At 34.2% G+C, this 25,125-nt stretch overlaps 1 long non-coding RNA gene across 1 annotated transcript in view; it reads left to right on the top strand.

Moving 5' to 3' along the window:
• Positions 1–10,408, top strand: part of LOC106662145 — a 35,487-nt gene extending 25,079 nt beyond the window's left edge. Inside the window, exon 3 of the long non-coding RNA XR_002909849.1 lies at positions 9,777–10,408. This is a non-coding gene — a long non-coding RNA (uncharacterized LOC106662145). The remainder of the gene's footprint in view (positions 1–9,776) is intronic.
• Positions 10,409–25,125: the final 14,717 nt, after the last annotated feature.

The following is a 25,125-nucleotide window of genomic DNA, read 5'->3' on the forward strand; positions in this document are numbered from 1 at the left end:
AGTAGACTTGTACAATACATAGTCAGACATTTACTAATTTGGTAAATAAATAAATAAATACATATATAAACAGTAAAATTAACAATTTAATAAATAATATCACAGTGAATAAATATACAAAGCAGTCATACTAAAATGTGTTTCATCCTCCTGTGTTTCCAATTTTTGTTGAGGTTATAGTTTCCTACATTCTTTACTGTCATATTTGTACTCTCAGCGCTACGTTCATAAAACGAGCTAGTTATCCTTTTGATATCATCCTTAATGTATGGGATGTTTAAAATTTCGTGCATATAATGTATATGAACATTTCTTTTAGAGGATGTATTTAACCTTAAAAAGTTATTTTGAATTGTTTGTAGGCACTTTATATTGGTGTTACTTGTGTAGCAACATACCTGACAGGCGTATAACAGCATTGGTCTGACTATGGTTTTATATATAATGAATAGGGCTGTGATTTATATGCAATAAAAATAGACAAATATGCACATATATATGTAAATATATTTGGTAAAAACTGCAATTTAATACTGAAAATATGCGAAAACTGCCATGAGAAAAATATAAGGAAACATTAAATTAAAGCACATAATTGAAAAGAGAAACAGTGGCAAGAGGAACATCACATTGCTAATATTAAAAAAGAAAAACGCATTAAAAAAAGTTAAATTTTAAAAATCCGTCGTCTCAGCCATCGAGACCCAGATCGGTCCATTTTCGATGAAGTCTCTGATTTTATGGGGTGTTTCATTGTATATAAGATCCAGGTGAGATTTACTGAGGGTACTTTCGTGGGGAACGGTTTTCCCTGTGTATTTCTCAAAAAAACCTTGCATTCAGGGTGGCTTAGTTTATGGACGGGTATGTCAGATTGTCAGCTCTAACTAAAGAACGACATAAATCGGTGTCGAAACCGGACTTTTCGATCAGCTCTTGTGGCTGCTTGTGTCACAAAGGTTTGTTGAAACTTAGACTTCCTACCTTTGTTTTCCTTGTTTTGTGCTGTCCTACCAAAAAACGTGTAGCTGTTGATACAGGTTATCACAACAGTGTATAAAACATCTGCATAGCCCTTTAAAAGTTTCACTTGAAAATTCACGCATATTCTTTTGAACAAGATCTTTCGTCTTTGCCGTGACTTTCGGCATTTTACGAGTAGTCAGTTCACAACACACAAATGTGGGCCAAACTCAGAGGAGTGTAGGACTACTAACCGGTCATTGGCATCTGAGAAAACATCTACACAACATGAGCATATACAACGATGATCCCATCTGCAGATTATGTAATGAGAGGAGGAAACAGCCACCCATATCATCTTCGAATGTGAAGCAACAGCTCAATGGAGATTTAACCTAACATGTGGAAAAACTTAGGGAGTCAAATTACAGCAGGGACATTCAATGACCTGATACTTCAAGGAGAAGGATTGAGTCTATCGCACTGAACTAAGGGACTAGGAAGGTAAAATAAGCCAAAAGTCTGCAGTCCCTGGGTAGCACAAACCCCGCTTCCTAGTATCCAATTTACCATACCATACCATACAACACACAAATAATGTTTCACGATGGAAAACGCATGAGTGACTTGGTAAAAATGAGAATTAAGATGGTAGGGAAAGAAGAGAACTGAGGTCGTAATATTTCTATGAATCCAATTATACTATCCCAAGAGAACTTTTACAGTGGTACAAACACTATTCCTTTCTTTATTTATACCAAGAGAAGCTAAGGCTAAAGACCGTAGCTCTTTTTCGGAGAATTTTTCTTTTTGCCTCCTCTGAAACATTAAAATTTGACGTGCCAAATACCGATATGCCGGATATGTAAAAAAAATATGCAGTTATAACCCACTTATGCAAAAATATGCATTTATGGCAATATATGCGCAAATATTCAAAATAAATATAGCTTAAATTGATTTCAAATGCTTCAAAACATATACAGTTTGTTAAAACTGGATATTTTAGTTAACCAGGAAAAATATGCAAATGCATATATTTCACAGCCCTAATAATGAGTTTATTTTGGGGGCTCATCCCAGATTCTCTACACATTAAAGAGAACAGTCTTGATAGCAAACTTCCCTTTATCAACCTTTTTACAAGTGTTGGTACCAAAGTTAAGCTTGCTATTGAGGTGTAAACCAAGGTATTTGACACTATTGCGCCCAGGAACATTTGAGTCACCGATTCTTATAAATTCCCTATGTATAGGATGTCGTTTTGTGAATAGAATTGCCTCAGTATTTGTTGTGTTTACTGAGGCAGTTCTATTCACAAAACGACATCCTATACATAGATAATGAAGATTTCCAGATGCTATAATGGACTTTTTTACAAAATCTCTTTTGGATTTATGTACTTTAATATAGTGGTGCAATGGATGAAATGATTAAATATAAAAAATACCATATTTACCATGAATTTTTCCACAAAATAATCACAGAAAATCTCCATGGATGTTGGATATTGTTTATACATTAATGGATAAACTTAACTGCCACAAATTAACTGTCCCAGATAGACAGGCCGATATGAATTATTGCAAAACCTGATATGTTTATAGTAGATTTACATCAGAAAGACGTCGGAAATCCTGGGCACTTAGAAATTTCAGGCGTGTTAGTTTCCAAGGTTTTTCGCCTCCGTCAAACTATTCCTAAAATGGACTAATTAATAGTTGGCAGGCATTGATTTACGATTAGACTATGAATGCTTCAATCCTCCCGAGCCAGTCCTTGTATATATTTCCATGTCTGTTCGACCAATCCTACATATTGTGAGACCGAACATTGAAGATGGCGAGAAGCCTAAAGAGCGAAGATAGGTAACGAAAATGATCGGAAACGACCAAACTAGTAATCCTACAAACGATCGTTTTCTTAGCGAATAATGTTTGAAATGTAATTTGAAATTTTTTTTTCCAATTACACTTGGTTGTTTTAATGAAAATATGGGGACCGCGGTAGACGGGTGGTTAGCATGAGAGACTCTCGGCTCATAGACGCCGCGGTCGTGGGTTCGATTCCCACCGTCCCCTCTGGCCTTTATTTAGGTGCGTCGATAGCCGCAACGGTTTTGGCGTTGACACGGCACTCATCACTGTAAGGTTCTGGGTTCGAATCCAGCGGTCTTGCATTAGACCAGACATACAAATAGGCTTTTTTTCAAAAACACCGGCATACCGAGGGTTGATATAACCTCTGCTATTGCGAACCCTCGGTAAAAAAAATAAATGAAAATATGATGTTTTACCTAATAAGAGTTTGATGTATGTCTGTATCTTTCGTTTTGTAAATATCGTAAGACTACAATGAATACTACAGTTAGAAATGTGAAGTGTTCTAAGAGATAGTTTAGTAAAACGAAATTAAAGATAATGTTTATCAGCTTGTTAATGACACAGCCAGATCTTTGAGTTCGAAGTGCCCATAGTCGTTTTGCAATCAGTCATCTCATTCGGAAACCACGCGCAGTTTTGCAACCAATTACCAGACGGCTTTCAGAAAACGTTCTGGAAAACGTTAAGGATTGAGTTTTCTGAAAGATTGCACACGGAAGTTTTTTTTTATTCCCTTTGAAGGCCAGATGTGGTATCACAAGGGCACTCGTTCTCCCACTGGGTGAGCCGGCAGCAAGAGGGGAATGACGAAATGCTTTCTTTCCTTTCAACTTTTAAAACCCTCGCTTTCATCCGACCCTTGTTAATAGGGGTTGGTGAAGGGAGGCCAAATAATAGGCAGATTTCTAAGGTCCCTGCTCCATAAAAAATGAACGGCCGAGGGAAGAAACATTTATCTTTTTTTTATCCTATAGTGATTTTCTTCCCCTTGATATCCATCCTACACTTTCTTGTTGATATGTATTTTTCATCCTTCTACGCTCTACACTGGAGATTATTTTTGTATCATAGGAAGTCATTATTTTTGAATGTACGCTAAAAAAAAAAAAACTATCATTACCATGACCTTGCAGTCTATAAAAAGTTCAACGAGATTTTTTCTTTCGTTACGCTGTTTCTGGTAAACAAATATTAAAAATAGTAAATAATGTGTGGTGTTTAATGACCGTTAATTAATGGTTATTAGAAGATCGTGAGATGCGGTCTGGTATGACTAGGTTTTAGAAAAACATTTTCTTTCTCGTGCCAACGTTTCGATCTTTATTGAGATCATCTTCAGGGCCTTGTGTTGTCTGCATTTCAACAAAAAAGTTCTCTGATTGATACCCGATGCAAGTTTCTTCTCATTGTGGGCGATGTCCTTCAGAATACTCTTTAATTGGTGTCCATATGTAGTTGAAATATGTTCATAGAATCCCATGTTCTTCTATCTTCTCGTGTAGAAATGTGTGGTGTTTAGTGACTGATAGTTAATTTGGGGTCTGGTGTGACATAGATTTTAGAAAATCATTTTCTTTATCGTGAAGATGATCTCAATAAAGTTCAAAACATTGGCACGATAAAGAAAATGTTTTTCTAAAACCTACGTCACAACAGACCTCATCTCACGATCTCCGAATAATCATTGATTATCGGTCACTAAACATCACACATTATTTGTTTATCAATTATTCAGAAACAGCGTAACGAAAGAAAAAATAAGAAAAGAGAGAAGTAAGAGTAAATCATATTTTTGTTAACGGGGAAATCACTTTATACGTATAAAATAAGGTCAATTTGTACAGAGTTCATCGGAAGAAAATAGGTTTTATCAAGAAGAATGAGATTTATGGCCAGTTCGGGTTTTTGACTCAGTTTCGTAATGTTATTATACTCTGGCATCATTCGACAGAGTCTGTACATCCGGCAATAAAATCCTGAGTTAACATCACGTTAATTCACGTCGTGGGTCCGACCGGTCTCGCTGAATTCCAAACTTTTGAAAAGATGCCCGAGCTGTTTTATGCGAACAACCGACACTTCTTAGTATCGTCTGAACTTAATTTCATCAAGCCTGATTAAAAAAAAGAGAAAAAAAATCATGGCGAATTCTATTTCTAATTCTAACGCACAGATGTGTAACATTTCCAAACACTCGAGGAAAGAAATATTAATCTAGCAAGAACGCAGTTGAGACACCCATCGCCTCCCGGGACAAACGCAATTTCTCAATTATTTGGAGTGTCGGACAATCAAGAGAACGCAATTTTATTTCAAATGAGATCAGTTGTTTACCGAGAGAGTAAATTCAATTTTTAATTAGAACAGTGAAAAAAACAAAAATAATTGTTTATTCCAACCCTGACAAAGATCAGCTTTGAAAATGACTGTTAAATGTGTAGAAAACATTACACTTAATTATTAAACCTTATGAAACTATGCAACCTTGGGTTCTTACTAGGAAGGTTTGCGCATTTAGAAAAATTAAAAACAGAGAAAAGTTCCTCGCGGCTTTTCATATAACATGTCCGTCTGACGGAGAAAACTGTTGGTAATTGCATTTTCTCAGTTGTGGACATGTGGACAATTCCTTGATTGTTATATGAAAGTTACAACCGATCTACAACAAATGTCCTATTCCCTCTTGTTATAAGAAAAACATACAACTATGACGCTTATTGGCAATGCCAAAACGATCGGCGGTTAGAAAGGTGGCGTCTAGAGATGAAAGTAACGTGGAATTTCTGCTCGTGATGCGGGCAAGGGGCCAGCTTTGGGTAGCAGACGCCTTCCGCGGATTCCTGGCCCGTTAACAAACTGAATCGATTGATACGATTAAAAATCCATTTTGCCCACCGATCCGTGACATCAGTGTCTGCAGAAGAAATTTATAAAATGTAGAAGACATTTTAACAATAAATTGTGGTGTTTAGTGACGTTAGTTAATGATTATTCGGAGACTTGAGATGCAGTCTGGTGTGACGTAGGTTTTAGAAAACATTTTCTTTATCGTGCCCTCGTTTCGATCTTTGTTAAAATCATCTTCAGGGCCTGGGATTTATAAACATTGTTTATATTTTATAAATACATATAGGATGTGAAAAAAATGAATTTAGACAATGCTAGAAAATTTTAGATTAAAATAATGTATACAATTCTAGAAAATTTTACATTAAAAAAATGAATTTATCCAATGCTAGATAATTTTGGATTAAAGAAAAATGAATTTATACAATGCTAGAAAACGTTGGATTAAAAAAATGTGTACAATTCTAGTAAATTTTACATAAAAAAAATGAATTTATACAATGCAACAAAATTTTAGATTCACAAAATGAATTTATACAATGCTAGAAAATTTTAGTTAAAAAAAAAATTATACAATGCTAGAAAATTTAAAAAAAATGAATTTATACAATGCTAGAAAATTTTAGATTAAAAAAAAATTATTCAATTCTAGAAAATTTTAGACTAAAAAAATGAATTTATACAATGCTAGAAATGCTAGAAAATTTTAGATTAAAAAAATGAATTTATAGAATGCAAGAAAATTTTAGATTAAAAAAATGAATTTATGCAACGCTAGAAAATTTTAGATTAAAAAAATGAATTTATACAATGCTAGAAAATTTTAGAATAAAAGAAAGAAGTAAAATGAATTTATACAAAGCCAGAAAATTTTAGATTAAAAAAATTAGTTTATACAATGCTGGAAAATTTTAGAATAAAAAAAAGAAAGAAGTAAAATGAATTTATACAAAACCAGAAAATTTTAGATTAAAAAAATTAGTTTATACAATGCTAGAAAATTTTAGATTAAAAAAATGAATATAAAATGCGAGAAAATTTTAGATTAAAAAAATGTATACAATGATAGAAAACTTTAGAATTAAAAATTAATTTATTCAATGCTATAAAATTTTAGATTTAAAAAAATTATCAATTCTAGAAAATTTTAGATTAAAAAAATGAATTTATACAATGCTAGAAAATTATAAATAAAAAAAAATGAATTTATGCAATGCTAGAAAATTTTAGATTAAAAAAATGAATTTATACAATGCTAGAAACGCTAGAAAATTTTAGATTAAAAAAATGAATTTATGCAATGCTAGAAAATTTTAGATTAAAAAAATTATATAATGCGAGAAAATTTTAGATTAAAAAATGAATTAATACAATGCTAGAAAATTTTAGATTAAAAAATGAATTAATACAATGCTAGAAAATTTTAGATTAAAAAAATGATTTTATAAAATTCTAGAAAATTTTAGATTCAATCAAAATCTGTACTTACTGAAAGTGCTTGTTTTCCGTGTAGATGTGTCTTTCTTGTCTGTCGTGTTGAGAGTGCCAGTGAGATATTGATGTTTTATGTCTCTTATTGTGTAAATTCATTTATTTTTTTGATCTAAAATTTTCTAACATTTATAAATTCATTTTTTTTCCATCCTACATGTACTTGTAAAATTTAAACGATGTTTATAAATCGCAGGCCCTGAAGATGATCTCAATAAAGATCGAAACGTTGGCACGATAATGAAAATGTTTTTCTAAAACCTACGTCAAACCAGACCGCATCTCACGATCTCAGAATAATAAATTCTATATGCTTAAAATCCTTCAGGTAATTGAAATAGTAAGAAGCTCTTCAAGTCCTTAATAAAAATTAATGTTACGAAATTTTGTTATGTATGTATTACAGTCTTCAAATCTCAATGTCGTTCAAAGGTTATTGTGTCGCAAAAGAACGCGTTTTTTAAGGGACTTAGTAGGAAGATGGCGTGGGTAGTTTATACGAATGGTATTCATTGGGATCCCGACCTTTCGTGTTTCCCGAGATTGGTGGAAACTGCCGAAGCACGTAAATCCTATGATGTCGTTAGTCCCTCCGCCTGTTTGGATTTGACCGATTCCCAAAATTATTCGTACATTTGATCTATTTTTCTTGTTTAACGGATGTGCCTTTCCAATATATGCAAAACAAAACTATCTTCTAATCTATTTACATATACATACGAAAATATAAAATACTTTAGTTTTTTAAGTAGTTTACATAAAGGTTAAATTCTTCATTCACTTACTTTAAAATAAATTAATAAAGTGCTTACAATACCAATAAACAGATAAAGCCCAGAAAAAGTCTATAAATTGACAAGCAAATATATGATAGATTAATATTATAATAAATGCTAATAACTTTTTTAAATCTTAAAATTATAAAGAATTTATGCAGATTGTAAATAACAGTAATAAATATTAATAATATATGGCCATTAATTAAATTAATATCAAGCAATAAATTATTGTTGTGAAATCCTTAGAAATAAAAATGTATCTATTCTTCTCTCTCACTCTCACTCTCACTCTCACTCTCTCTCTCTCTCTGTCACTATCTCTGTCTCTGTCTTCCCCCCCCCTCTCTCTCTCTCTCTCTCTCTCTCTCTCTCTCTCTCTCTCTCTCTCTCTCTCTCTCTGTTTCTTTCGTTCGTATGAGTCTTTCTGTTTTCATTTTAAATACCTATTTACTTATCCACCATAATGCTTTTATCTCTTTCTGTCAGTCACTCCTTCTCTTTCTCTATTTCTCTCTACTAACCTCTCTCACGTGTTCATTCTGTTTCTTTTGTTCATATGAGTTTACCAGTTTTTATTTTTTATACCTATCTATTTATCCACCTAAATTCTCTTCTCTCTTTCTGTCTATATCTGCCAGGCACTCCTTCACTCTCTCTATCTATTTGAATCTTTCTATATATTTATCTATCACTCTTTCTGACAAATATATGTATGATTCGAGTATGTGTGTATAATTAAGACATTGTTAATATCCATTCATATGATCAAATGAAAAATAGCCAAAACTTATGACTATGTAATCTGAAAATGTAATGTGTGTTTTTTAGCAGTTTTTTTTAACTTATCGTTTACACCTTTCAATTAATTAATCTTTTTAGGCGAGGTTCTGGCTGAAATGAAAAAGCTAGTATCACCAGCGGGATTCGAACCGAAGGTCTGGGTTCGAATCCCGCTCGTGACAATAGCTTTTTCATTTCGGCCAGAACCTCGCCTAAAAATATTAATTAATTTAAAGAAGTAATTTGGTCTGTAGACATAATGGATTTAATGTTTACAAATGATTTTGTTACAAATTACAAATGTTGAAATTGATGTATTCGTAATGAGACAACCTAAACAATATTTCTATAACCAATTTAATTTTTTTGTACAAAATTTTTTACACAAAACACAATTGAGATATGTATGTACAAAAAGAAGCGTTTTCCACAATTTTATCGAACTTAGGTCATCAGAGGTCCGATTATAAAATGTTATGCGGATTTGTTTTTAAATTTAATATATGTTTATTTCCCTCAATTTGTTGAATTTTTTAATTAAACATAAATGTACGAATTGTTTTAATTGCAACCTGTGTATTTTCTTCGTGCATTTATGAGTTTTTGATTTGTTTTGTGTACACAGAATTTTTTATTCAGATGAATTTAGTCTTCCCTGATACGCTTGTCACAAAAACAATATTATGGATTTTTTTATAATGAGATCATCGTTCAAAATATCAAATACACACCAAAAATCTTAGACATTGAGTTGAAATTAAAGAGAGGATTTTTTTAATTAAAACGTATAACAATTTTCTATAAATAATTCTGTCTTATCTTTGTTTAATCATTATCAATATAAGTATATTTTGTAACATATAAAAATTAAGAAAGGTCGCTTCAGGTCGCGTTTCGACATTGTGCTGGTAACTTAGCCAGGTTCTCCTACGGACTTATGCTTTGCTTCTGTGATAATATATAATCATAATGATAATCATTTTATCAATGTGCTGGAATAATTTAAAAAAAAAAAATAAATATGGTTTTTCAGTTAAAGACGACGGGGATTTTTGGTCTGCGAGTCGGTGAACACATCTTGAACTGATCACAATTCAGACCAAAAGCAAATCGTGTACTGTCCATCCATCGTGATCGCGTTCTAACAGAATTCAGGGCCATCCTTGACCAGGAGTGCAGATCTGATGGCTACACCTCAAAAAGGAGCACCTTGTAAAATTATTTTTCCACTCGGGGCAAAAAAGTGTAAAAAAAAGGCAGGTGGCCCACCAGCGTTCAAGGACGGCATTGCCACAAGAGTACTTTCACGCTGGGCCTGCTGACGCAATGAACCACACCACTTCTCCCCAAGCCACCTTTTACTCCACATTTCTTCATATTATTTACTGCTGCAATACTTTCTGCCCGTTCCTAACTTCCTACTTTTACCTCTTGCATTCATTTCCAGGCAATGACTTCGGAGAAGGGGGAGTGGAAGACGTTTCGTAAGTCTTGTCTCATCTACTTGGATTTCTTGCCTGGCTCATTCCTTCAAAATCGTACGACCTGGTTGAATATTTTTCAAATATATACATTAATACAAATCAACATCAAATTTATTATTTAAGGAAATAGGTGTTTACAGCACATATCAACTCTATGTGAAAAATTATGTAAACTGCTAAAAAATGAATAGGGATATTGCCAATTTTGTAGTATTTACTTTCTCTACCATTTTATTTTATTTTATTATAAATTACATTAAAATTTATTAAAAAACTATTGTTTTTTACGGAAGGAAAATTTAATTAAGAGATTTTGACAAATAACATAATAAAATATTTTAATTCTATAATTTTGTTTATCGGACATATTAATTTTTTTAAATAATTACCTCCGTTAGCTAAAACCTCTGTGCACGTGTTAGGCATAAGAAGGTTGTCACTAATTTTATAAGGAATTTTACTTCATAAATGTTGCAACGCTGCAACGTTGTTGCAGGTCAACTGCGGATGGTGATCGGAAAGCCTTTTCTGCAACGCATCCCACATGTGCTCAATGGGATTGAGGTCTGGAGACGATGGAGGAAGGGGGCAGATAGGAAATTTCCAGGTTTTCTAAACATTGATTAACAACTCTTCCTCTGTGAGGTCTGGCAATGGCACCCAGAAATAGAAAATCCCTGCCAATGAGATCCCTGGTTTGAGGGCTGACTTTCTCGATAATTTCTTGAACATAACGGACTGCGATTAGGTTGACTTGAGCAATATGGAGTTCAGTTCGTCCTCCGGTGTAAAGTACAGCGCAGACCATTACACCGCCTCGTCCAAACTGCACTGAAGGGTGCACAAACTGGGACATTACGCATCCCCTGTTCTCGGTAGACGTTCGGCGTCTGCTCCACTACTATATATAGACAGAAACGCGACTCAACAGTAAACATAACAGCATTGCAATTGGTGTTCTCTTCTAGGCCGTCGTTGCACCATTTTCTCCTGAGTTGCTGGTAGCGGGCGGTTGCTGCAGGTAGTCTCAAAGGCGCATACGTTGTGAGGCCATACGAATCTTTTGTGTTGATAAAGGTCTTGACAAAATTCTTGTATTTCATTTATGATCTGGGCGGGCACTGTGGAAAGGGTTATATAGCGGAGTTACTGGCCATCTTGAAAGCAATGGACTGGTTGGCACAGTGCGCTTCTTTTTCAGCGTGTGAAGTAGTAAGTCCAATAATTGTGAGGACAGATTCGCAGGTGGCGTTGGACTCAAATAAGGATCAATGAAACCACTTGGGCCAAGTCGAGCGCATTCGTCGTGAGACCATCCTGACACAGTTTTGAAATAGACGCGTTGTGGGCGAAGAGAGAGCCGACAACCTGACCGAACAAGCGACCGAAGATTCCATATTGCCGAAATCCTTCCTGAGGACTATTTGGAGAGATGGGAGCTACTGTCTGCTGAGGGTCAGTACAAAAAGGCGTTTTTTCCCACCATCTCTAGGTTAAGAAGCCGCGTCGACCTAACCTGTAAAATAACGCAAGCTCTCTCGGGCCATGGAAGGACTAGAGGGTCCTTCATCAGGAAGGTTCAGAATGCCTGTGTAATGGGGCAACATGCCAGACGTGGGACCATATATTGTTCACCTGCGAAATGTTTGAAAAAGAGAGAGCATCTTTTCTTAGAAAATTGTGCTTGAAAAGCTCCCCTGGCCACCAGAGAAAAGCTGCACCGTGCCGAATAGCAACATGAGTAAAAACTTGTTTTTTTTTGTTCTTTTTTTTTAAAGTCGATAGATTTTGATAAACTGTAATGCTTATTACTGAAGCAATATTTCTTTTTCATTTATCTGTGTGTTTAGGATAGGTGCGAATTTATGCTACTATTTTGTTACATTATCATAATGCACGCATGAAGACCATGTAATATGTAAAGTGGTGTATGCTGTAAATAAATTGTGATAAAAAACCCACACACATAAGATAAATCGCGAATGACAAAAAAAATCACATACATTCAAATAAAGTGACAGCCACACACACACAAAGTTATATAATATATATGTACAATAATAATAATTATTCAGAAATCGTGAGATGCGGTCTGGTGTGATGTAGGTTTCAGAAAAACATTTTCTTTATCATGCCCGCGTTTCGTTCTTTATTGAGATCATCTTCAGGGCTCAATGTGTTTGTCTTCTGTGTAATTGTGCCATTCTTGCGTGTCGTGTTGAGAGTGCCCTCATGCAAGAAAGGCACAATTACACAGAAGACAAACACTTTGAGCCCTGAAGATGATCTCAATAAAGATCGAAACGTTGGCACGATAAAGAAAATGTTTTTCCGAAATCTACATCACACCGACCGCATCTCACGATTTCTGAATAATTATCGATTAACGGTCACTAATCACCACACAATAATAATAATCTAGTCATAAAGGTAATTATTTTTTTATTTTGTTCTACATGTTTACTATATAGTGTATATAAAAAATGCAATATTTCCAAATTATAAGATGTCAGTAGCAGTAAAATACAAACAGTAAAGGTTTTAAATAGCAAATCTGATTTATTTTGGCTCATCTCAAAGTGTTTTGTAAGTTGTTGTCACATATGTAAATTGCTACAGGATCGTATATTTTCAACAGAAAGAAGTCAAAATTATTGAACATTTCTCAACTGTCCATTTCTTATTTACAACTGTGAGCTCATTTCACGAAAAAAATTATATTTGTATTATATGGGAGAACCTGTTTTGATAACATTTCAGACAACATGGATCTTCGTTCCTTTTTTTGTACACAAAATAAAAATACAAACTGCCATATCATAAAATAAATATGATAATGTAAGAAATTACACGGAAATAAATATTTTATTAAAAATAATTTTTTTATGCATATATCATTTGTTTATTGGATATTTGAACATTTATTTTCAATACAATACATCGCAGAGAAAATATAATAGACTAATACGATATATTGAACAGGTTTGGTTGTAAGTTTGTTTTTTGGACGATTATTTCAACCTAATAAGTAGGCACCCAGGGATCCTTTGTAAATTTAAACGTTTTCTACCCACTCTAATGTTAGTACTTTGTACTGTTATCCTACTTGACTGACTTATTCGGGGTGAGATGCAGAACCGAATACTCAGATATCAGACCGACACAAGCCTGCGTCACCCAAACGAGCATTCTTGGTCCTATTCTGTATTCCATTTATACTGTACTGCTGCCCATAAATCCCAACACCTAACATGAGTGCTTTCCAAGCTACATCCAGCAACCAAGAACACCTTTAGTTTATGAAAAACGGGTACAAAAATGAAGGTCAAGATTGGATAATTATACAGTGTACTTGTTCTCCATTGTACATCAGCAAAAAGAAGCTTCGGACTTCCCCTCAAGTCAGACTCTCAGGATTTTTTCTAGACAGAAACTGACGTGGAATCCCCGTATAAACTTAAGAGTCAACCACTTAACCGAAGACTTTTAGGTCCGATGTATATTTTCACCTTCAAAGCTTAACTAACCCAATACAGGACAATACAAGACTGGACATACTGGGGGATTGCCCCAAGTCATCCAATGCCCAGTTCCAATCTAAAGTCTTTAGTCAAATTGCCACTAGTCCTTTCTACGTCACTAACGTCACTATCCACAACGACACCAACATCCCTTTTATCAACAAGATATACAAATGGTTCACTTATCAAAGGTAAAGGAAGCGGTGCTGGAATCGATATACCTAAACTAGGTATCAGCATCTCCTCCCCTATTGGCAATAACACCTCCGTTTTTCAGGCGGAAATCTGGCCCATTAATGTCTGTTGTAGAACACTAATGGAAAAAAAATCAAGGGAAAAGATATTAGAATTTTTTCCGACAGTCAAGCTTAGGTCATTACAAAAAGATTTGTCAACATCTAGACTGGTGGAGGAAACTGTAGATCTTATCAATAGAATCACTTCTAGGTATGAGAATAGGGTAACCCTTATTTGGATACCAGCATATAAAGGACACGATGGCAATGAAGAGGCGGATTGCCTGGCCAAAGAAGTCTCTAATACTGCGTTTGTCGGGCCACAACCGGTATTACCTCACTCTATAAGCACAAGAGAGTAACAAAAACTGGGGTATGAAACAATTCCTTAAGGAATGGAATCTGTACCCCGGGCACAGGCAATCGAAGGAGTTTGTTAAGGAGATTAAACCAGCAGAATCGAAATGGCTATTCTCTAACTCAAGGAAGGGAATTAGGAGGCTGATAGGTATCCTGACGGGCCATTGCCAACTGAGAAGACACCTCTTCGTAATGGGTATTCTACCTGAATCCTTTTGCTGCTTTTGTGAAATAAAAGAAGAAACGGGAAGGCACTACTTCGCAGAGTGTGATAGGTACGCTAGGTCTAGATTCGAAACTTTTGAAGGAGAGAACATCACCAAATCACTACCCGAGATAAAATGGTCCAAAATCTTGGGGTTTGTGAACAAGTCCAAGAGGTTTACGCAGGACACGTGAGCCGACCAAGTCCCGGACCTTTTAGGGTTGGGGTACGAGTTTACCCAGGCATTTAACCCCTCGGGTCTTGGTCGCTCACCCTGCATAATATATATATATATATATATATATTTATCAACAAACTTTTCCGATCCTGCATCCGAAGGTTCTACACCAAGCTTTCGATCCATCCTAACCCATGCCCAAGCATTATCTACACTTTTACAACTTGAGAACCCACCACGCTGCTTTAAATGATGAGGGCCTCGAGACCTCCATATTTTGTAATCCCTCATATGGAGTGCTTCCGGGTTGATCTAGCCTTTTGTGTCGACGGGAAAAAACCATATACGCAAAGATTTGTAAAATATATTTTTATATGTACAGGATTCTCTATCATACTTATTTTTCTACGATCTCACTTTTAATTGCATGATTTTATAGTTAACAGTTAGTTCCTTAAGTTCGTTTCATTGTGTTTTGGTGTATATTTATAGAATAATTTTAGAAAGGTACGAATTTATATGACTTGCGCAAAAACTTTCTAATAGTATACTTTGTTTTTAAACTCTTATTTTCCATTGGTTTAGTAATGATTTTCTATTAAATCAGACATAAGAACAATTTGAAAAAGTCAAAAAAAGAAAAACTCAGTTTCCCCATCAAGCTTTCTAGGAATATAACATCATCAGGATTTTGAATCTGGACAACAATATTAAAAACATGAATATCTATTTAAATATTAAACACGCTGTTTCCAACATAATGAAAATATAAATTAAATTTACTTTGAACAAGATCAAAGACCTGCCTCTTTTCCAAAAATACAATATAAGCTTTTTATGTATAATGTAAGGTTATTCTAGTGTTCTATAAATATTTTAAAAATAACTTTTCTTTCTTTAAATTCGGTTTATAATAAAATAATGTGGTTAAAAACACGAAAGAAGCAAAATAATTAGAAATGTGCTTTGTGAAAATTTCCTTCTATATTAACATATTGTATTAAAACATGTATCAGAGATTAGGGCAATTTGAAATAAAGGATATACAGTCAGATCAGCATTCGAGGAAAATATCCAATAAATATTCAACACATATTCCTATAGTTTTATGGGCTGATAGGTGGAAAAAGTCTCTTTGTCATATAGACGCATATCGCTACCTCCAGTGATTTTTTCGAGAAATACTCAAAAGATGCATCTCAAAAAGTGCAAAAAGAGCCTCATACTGAACCATTAATTTGACTTTGAAATAAAACGCTCAACAATTGATTAGGTTCACAGATTTACTGTTATAATAGAAAGAGCTTTAGAAGCTTCCTCATAAAGCAAGAGGGCATACTCCGAAGTTTTAGAAATAAAGGATGGTGTTCTCCAGGGAAACGTCCTGAGACCTGTATCTGCTTTATACCAATAACCTGTCACCAACAGCAAACACATCTACAGAAACACATTCGAGTATGTAAAATTAAAATAAATGAGTATATGTCAGTATACATTAATTTGTCGAAGAGAAAAATATTACTGAGATAAAATACAGTGAGTATTTAGACATGATGCTGTTCTAAACCTTAAAAGAAAGAGGAGAGAGAGAGACAGACAGACAGACAGAGACAGAAAGAGAGATTTATGACCAAATCTTTAAACCGAACGAGGTAAAAATTAACATGTTTTTCAAGAAATCCGAAGCGATGTACTAAGGAACGTGGTTGATGCTCAAAAGCATAAATCTGGCTCCAAGGACATCGAAATATCGAAGCGAGCAGGTTACAAAAACAATGGCTTCCTGCGAGGCGACTAAGAAAGTATAAAAGCTATGGTTAAGACTTGCATGAATGTTTTATACATTAACATACGGTAAGTACTCCAAATCTAGAATCCCAAATTTATTCCCTCCTATCTGAATTTGCTCATTAGCAATATTTGGTAGTATCATCGTGACTATTATTCTCGGCCACCTGAATCTTTATTTGTCATATGCAACTCTTTTTTCCTGTTTTCCATATCATCAACAACCGATTAGAATAAAACTGTACAAACTGACAGAAAAATAAAAGTCTCTTGTGACTCTTTCTATTGAGTTGATTACCAAGGTTTCACCATTTGTGACCGATTCTGCAAGAATCGAGTCCTTCGGTTAGTTAAGAAAGACGCGTGATCCTTAATGCGGCTTCGGCCAGGCCCGGGAGAGTAGTAAGGTGGTTTGCCTTCGTTGTCTCAATAACTTAAATAGAAATGTAAACTGCCCTTTCACACGGTTGCGATATCAATAACATGGAGAGTGTCCAGGGTCGTATCTTTTGCCTCTCCCAACGGTCCGACGAAATGGCACAATCATGTATTTTCCCTCTAAGCTTTAAGTTATGAATGACCTTATTTTGTAACTAAATTTAAAACGCTTTAAATATTAAAGACATAATTATTTTTAAATCGTGAGATGCGGTCTGGTGTGACGTAGGTTTTAGAAAAAACATTTTCTTTATCGTGTCAACGTTTCGATCTTTATTGAGATCATCTTCAGGACATCTAAAACCTACGTTACACCAGATCGCATCCCACGATTTCCAAACTTCCAAAATTAACTAACGATCAGTAAACACCTTACATTAAAGATATGCTTATTTTACAAATGAACCTTTAACATAATCCAACATAACACAACGGAAACAAATATGTACTTAATTTAAAATCACACCAGGACAAAAAACGCCCTAAAAAGTAACCGTTATGTAGAAAAATTTCGCGTTTTGACAAGTACGACAAAATTAAACAATAACAAAGAACAAATGTAGTTTATGAAAAATCCTTTTAAACGATAACAACTTCATTGAGGAAGGTTTGATTCTTTAATAGCCATCTCTCTGATGCCAAAACAAAATTGTAATCCATTTTTATAATTAAAAAAAAAATCGATTACGAACCCTTCGATAGTCGAAACAGTGAGTTTGTTGTTGCAATGTCTGATGTATCTATCATAAATAATTAAAATAAAAGGTTGGAAAGGGTTATCTTGTTGAATCCAGAATAACCGAATTCATAATGACTTGTGCAAAGGGGAAACATCTAAAAAAGCAACTGGGTTCAAAAGGTTCAGCAGGTTATTCGTGCTTTGTTAACCTTGCGCCCCTGTCGAAAGAGGACTTAATACTCGTGGGACAACGCACAATTGCGTTCTCAGGTGTGTTGATCTAGGCATTTAATCCCTTGCAACAAAAATCGTCTAGACTTTCCATTTCAATGTCTTATAAAATTTACGTCAAAAAATTCTTTTATTGACTTATTTGTATTTCTAGATTTTTTGTTTGTAAATCAAAACTTTTTTAAAAAATTCGAAATAAAAAATGAAATCACGATAGCTCAAGTGGTTGGAGCCGCAGCGTATTGAGCCGAAGGTCGTGAGTTCGAATCCCGCTGGTGACACTAGCTTTTTCATTTCAACCAAAACCTTACATAAAAGGATCAATTAATTGAAAGAAGTAATTTGGGCAATAGATCACTAAATATAATGGATTTAATAAAAAATTAAGTAGTGTAAGAAAAAAAGAAACTGTATTTTATAAAAGTTTATTAATCAAATTACATAATATAAAGACAGTACGTTGTTTAACTTAAATAAATATCTATGTATTGCATTACTCATTCCGACATCAAATGCTGACATTCATACATATTAATTTCCAAGCCATTATTAACACATTAACACAGTCTTTAAGACAAAGGTTTCAATAGTTTACAATTTTATATAACTCAAGGGGCACCAAAATGTTTTTTTGTTACTTGTATGTCGCGCTTGGCTTATCCACAATCCCATATGGATATATTACTTGGCATCAGTCTAAGTACTCAATCATTTGGTGTACAATGATGTATGCTTTTTAAAAATTTCGTTTTAAAAAATCAAGAAGAAGGCTAATTTGATTGAAAAGAAAAACAGTTGGAATCTATTTTCAATAATTCGGCCCTACATCTTGGAATCTATTTTCAATAATTCGCACGGTTAACAAATATGATCTATTTTCAATTGTAAAACTTATGGTTTCAAACGTTTTGATTTTGATAGCTGACAATGGTAAGAGATCTACAACCCTTTTATTCTAATCGGAAGATCTTTATACAGAAATAGATAAATAGAAAGTACAGAATTTCAATTCGATGTTTATAATTTTAGGACTATGAATTAATCGTAAACCAGTTGTTGTGTTTTTATTAATAGATCTATATATTTTATTTATTATTCATTTCTGAATTTTACAATGATAATCATGTACACAATACTAGTTATATTTAGAATTTGCTTATTTGGAAATCGTGAGATGCGGTCGGGTGTGGCGTAGGTTTAAAAAAACATTATCTTTACCGTGCCAACGTTTCGATTTTTATTGAGACCATCTTCAGGGCAGTCGAGATCTTCTCAATAAAGATCGAAACGTTGGCACGATAAAGACAATCTTTTTTTTTGAAACCTACGTCACACCAGACCGCATCTCACGATTTCCGAATAATCATCGACTAACGGTCACTAATCACCGGATTTGCTTATCTTTCAATGTTTAAATCTATATTTGGGGTGCAACTAGGGTAGGGTATTCAATCGTCTCACAGGTGCCATTGTTTTCTGCTTGCGTTGAAGTTTGGATGTTTTCAGAGAGGAGATGTATGCTTTCTGGCAAATAGCGTGTCATCAGCAAAGGAGTACTGTATCCACAGGTCCTGATGATTCTGTACGTACCAAGGCGCATCAACTATGTTCATTATGTACTTTGTTTAGGAATTTTTGCAAAACATGTTAGTTTTTACTGTTTGCCATAGATCTAGATAGGTTTAAAGATTTGATCATAAATGAGGATTTCGTTCTGGATTGACATATGGGAGTCTCTTCCCAAAAGACTACAGTCTCTCTCTCTCTCTCTCTCTCTCTCTCTCTCTCTCTCTCTCTCTCTCTCTCTCTCTCCTTCTCTCTCTCTCTTTCTTTCTTTTAAGGTTTAGAATCAGCGTCATGACTCACTGTATTTTATCTCAGTAATATTTTTCTGTCTGTAAAATTTATGTGTACAGATTTATACCAATTATTTTAATTTTCCCATCTTTTGTCCATCTGTCAATTCGTAGTTCAAATTTTGCAGTTTTCTTGACGATGTTTTAATTCTATTTACCGCAGACAAAGCTAGAGTATCATTCCCCGAATGTGTTGCTATAGTTGTTTCCTGTTGGTGACAGGTCGCTGGTATAAAGCAGGTACATGATTGTTCCTAATCAGGCTCCATTTATCCTTTCTTTATAAATTCAAAGTATTCGTCCCCTTGCTTTATAGCTTTCTGAGACTTAGGAAGAGAAAAATGTACTGTGTCGGCAGGATATTTTTATGTTTATGTTTTAACTCTTCATACCATATTTTGTCTATGCTTGAGATACTCTCAGAAACGCGGTGGAATAGATATGTTTATCATTTAAGCTTAAACTTTTATATCAGTAATTTTGATCTAATGTTGGGTGTTTTGTCCTAAAGCCAAATGGTTTGGCATGGGACGCTTTTTTCCAATGAGAGGTTTTAATCTTTTGAGTGTTAGTTTCTCGAAGAAATTACTGTAAATAGCAATATTCGCCTACCCGAGAAAACATCAAAAAGGGACATCGTTTATCAGTCAGGATGTGAAACCCTAGAAATACGTATTTATTTAGAAATCGTGAGATGCGGTCTGGTGTGATGTAGGTTTCAGAAAAACATTTTCTTTATCGTGCCAACGTTTCGGTCTTTATTGAGATCATCTTCAGTGCTCAAAGTGTTTGTCTTCTGTGAGAGTCGACACGGCACGCAAGAATGGCACAATTACACAGAAGGCAAACACTTTGAGCCCTGAAGATGATCTCAATAAAGCCCGTAACGTTGGCACGATAAAGAAAATGTTTTTCTGAAACCTACATCACACCAGACCGCATCTCACGATTTCTAAATAAATATCGATTAATGGTCACTAATCACCACACATAGAAATATGACGTAAATCAGTTGTTGTTGACAAAATTCAAAACACGCAAATGCAATTGTGTAGAGCAATGTACGACAAAGACAAGAATAATCTATAAGATATTATCAAATATAATAATTAGTTATTTCTGATGGAAATACATTTCTGACGTTAATGTATTGGCAGCACTGCGTAGGATAACTGGATAGGGTTTAATTTCAGTAGAATGGATATGTGTTTGTTTGGTTTCCTGTAAATTTGAAACATAAATTTCATTATGGTTGAAACCATATGTTTCGATATGTATATGTTCATATTTTTTGGATTATTTACTAGTTTCAAAGCCCCGATAAAGGGGATATTCCTCTGACCGAAACAAAGGATCTAATTGTTTTTCCTTTCTTTCAAATCGATTTAATTCCTGATTCACTAGTTTTCGTTGTCCGCTTGACCAATTAATATCTTTCAATTAATTAAGGTTTTTAGTTCAGATAAAAAAGTCAGTGCTACGAGCGGGATTCGAACCCACTAATTCGGCTAGAAACGCCGCTGCTCTACCACTTGAGCTATCGTGACTTCGATCCACTCGGACACTAACTTCCCATCTCACCCCCACCTTTTGAATTTTCCATCCTTTTTGCCATTTTTCAAATGTCGTGTAATCTATTTGATTCTCGGCGACAAATGAAATGGCCACGGAGAGCTTTAGTGAAGTATACTTCATTTTAACTGATTAAATAGTGGTCCGCTTGACCAATTAATATCTTTCAATTAATTAAGGTTTGTAGTTGAGATAATAGTTCAAGTGGAAGAGTAGCGGCGTATCTAGCCGAAGATTGTGGGTTCGAATCCCGCTCGTGACACTGACTTTTTTATCACAACTAAAACCCTTAATTAATTCAAAGAAATTAATTTCTGAGTTTTTAACATAAAATTTTAATATTGAAGGCTGATTTCAATTATATCGAGCTTATTTCTTATTTGTTTTGCCTTTTTTATATATATAAAAAATCCCATCTTATTGTGCTTTATACTTTTTAACACAAAATATGGAACACAATGTTAAAAGGAATCTTTCGTGTTTCGCTTATCCATATTTTACTATTATTTATTTGCTATTCCATAAATATTTCCATAGACAATAATGAGATTGATAATTAAAATGTCAATAATACTGTATTTACTTAATATTTTAAATTTTCTTTCAAACCTAATAATTGATTTACAAGAAAGGCAATTTATTTTGCTATAATATATAATTTCTTATAATTTATATATTTGATAATAATATAATGATATATGATTTATCAGTTTGCTTGAGGTTTATAAAACGCAAGGTTAGAGCGAAGCTGTTTTTCTCCTTATCGTGTCTGACTATCCACAATCTCGGTATATTTTTTATATGACTTACAGTTAAATATATGACATATTGAAGCGGGTATACTATTTTAAAGGTAAAAGAGCGCAAACGATTCCTTAAAAGTTTGTTTACCAGGTAAAGTTCATAAACTTTATTTCTTTATTTAGAAAAGTGTGTAATAAATTCTTCCAAGTTGTATAATACCATTTTTGTGCATTGGTAAGTCGCGTTTGGCTCTTTCACAATCTTATATGAAAATGTTCTTCATATAAAATCAATTTGATTAAAACCCTTCTAAACAGGTTAAATTGGCTCAGTTTGATAAAGATAAAATTTATTAATTATTCAGAAATCGTGAGATGCGGTCTGGTGTGATGTAGGTTTCAGAAAAACATTTTCTTTATCGTGCGAACGTTTCGATCTATATTGAGATTATCTTCAGCGCCTGGGATTTACAAACATTCAGAAATACTTTGATTGAATATAAAAAATATTTTTTTGCATTGTATAAATTCACTTTTTTCCACATCCTACATGTATTTGTTAAATTTAAACAATGTTTGTAAATCCCAGGCCCTGAAGATGATCTCAATAAAGATCGAAACGTTGGCACGATAAAGGAAATGTTTTTCTGAAACCTACATCACACCAGACCGCATCTCACGATTTCTGAATAATTATCGATTAACAGTCGCTAATCACCACACATAAAATTTATTATTAATTTTCATTTGATAAATGTCTTTAGGTAAGTTCTCAAAATTTAATGGTAATTTTTTTTGTCTAGTGTTACCCGAGCTTATTCGGCAGAAGGGCAATTGTTCACGATTTATCGAAATAAACCGGTCCAAAAAAAGCTGTGAAGCTAGTTGCGTGCTTGATGTATATATAACGCCAGACTTCCTTCTTGCTGGTAAAAGTGAAAGTCCGGTCCCCAAGGTGACACCGCTCACGTAACATACTCCTCCTCACTCCCTCGCTCACACTCTCTCACTCTCTCTCTCTCTCTCTCTCTCTCTATCTATCTTTCCCTTGGGGAATACATTTCACGATTCCGTTTTACATTTCTTGTGAAAATAAATCCGAAAAATAAACAACAACGTGAATGTATGAGCCAACGGCTGCGGAAGAAACTACGCTAGCGGAGGAAAAAGGGACAGTGTTTTTTTTTACATTAAACATAAAACGACGAATTCATTTTGATTGGGATTTTTGTTTTAAACCTATGTTGTTTTATCTACATTCAGAGAGAAACTAGACGAGTCTGGAAAGACACTGGCGTACCATAAAATACAGAAAGGGATATACGATAGCTCTAAAAGGGCGTAGTAACAAACCGACGGCCATCCAAAATATATAACCTTAGAACCCCGACGACTTTTTAACGAATGGGGTTTTTTTTGTTATTAAATTATTGGTGGAATAAATATATTTCAAAATTGGACGTTTATTTTATTTCGTAAAATCGTATCGGTCAAAATAAATTGTTTCAGAAGAATGTCTGTTTGTCTTTATTTATCAGTAGTTCTCTCTCACTCCTTCTATCAATTTCTTTTTTCAATCTTCTTCTCTCTCTCTCTCTCCTGTATATCTATCCATATATCCAAGAATATATAAGTATGTTTTTGTCTATCTTCCTGCATTTCTAAAACCTCTCAATAATTTTCTCCGATTGTGTCCCCCTCCTACTTTTTTATCATCATACACAATCACTTCACACTTTTAAATGGAATGTTTTTCGCCATATTTATACATAGAGATATTTTATTTATCTTTTTAATATGTGGTGTTTAGTGACCGTTAGTTTATGTTGGGCACTCTCAACACGATACACAAGAATGACGGCACAATTACGCTGAAAATAAACACTTTGAGTTCTGAAGATGATCTCAATGAAGATCGAAACGTTGGCCCGATAAAGGAAATGTTTTTCTAAAACCTACGTCACACCAGACCGCATCTCACGATCTCCGAATAATCATGTCTTTTTAATATTGATTTATTGAAATTTATTCTTTGGTAAATGGTAAATTTAAAAATTGTGAACTGAAACGTACGGTTTTAAAATATTTTGATTTTTTAGACGAAGCACAAAGCACATCCCTATATGAACAATTTAGAAGAAATAATCTAATACACTGCTGGAAAAAATAACGCACCACCCTTCAAATTTAATATATTTCGGTTTTTTTTATATTTTGCATACTAAAAATAGGTTTGATTGTAAACTAAGGCATTTAAAAAGAAATTGTTTATTAACTGATTCTAAATAAACAATTATAGAGTAAAGAAAAAACACTAAAAATAAACTCCATTATATTTCGTAGTCCGATTGACCAAATAACTTCTTTTAATTAATTAATCTTTATGTAAGGTTTTGGTTGAAATAAAAAAGCCAGGGTCACGAGCGGGATTGGAACCCACGATCTTCGGCTAAATGCGCCGCTGCTCTACCACTTGAGCTATCGTGACTTAGATCCACTCGGACACTGACTTCCCATCCCAAATCACCTTTCGAATTTTCCCCCTTTTTGCCATTTTTTCAAATGGGGTTGAGATGAAAAGTTGGTGTCCGAGTGGTTCGAAGTCGCGGTAGCTCAAGTGGTAGAGCAGAGGCGGCCGAAGGTCGTGGGTTCGAATCTTTCGAAGCTTTTTTATTTCAACCAATACCTTACATAAAGATTAATTATTTGAAATTAAAAATAAATAATAATTGTGTACTCTTTAATACCATGTAGTTCCACCTCAGGCACGAATCACGTCTGTTAGAAAAGTTTTTTCGTAAAACCCTGAGGAATTGTCCATTCATCAAGGACAGCAGTTTTCAACAGTTCTAGGGTGTTAGGACCTGTTTTCGCCGTCATACTCGGCACTTAAGTTGGTCCCAAATGTGTTCGATTGGGTTCAAATCTTGATTTTAAGCTGGCCACACCAAGAACTCTAACCTAATTCAGTTAGTCATCCACAATACGGACTGGTATTCTCCTGCATCAGCAAGAATCCTTCACCAATGTGAGGGGGGGGCAAATGGCACTCTATGTTTTCGGTTATGTCTGTTATGTCGGTAATGGCTGT

This window comes from Cimex lectularius, unplaced genomic scaffold (genome assembly GCF_000648675.2).
Source record: "Cimex lectularius strain Harlan isolate CLEC.00 unplaced genomic scaffold, Clec_2.1 scaffold19, whole genome shotgun sequence".
NCBI lineage: Eukaryota > Metazoa > Arthropoda > Insecta > Hemiptera > Cimicidae > Cimex > Cimex lectularius.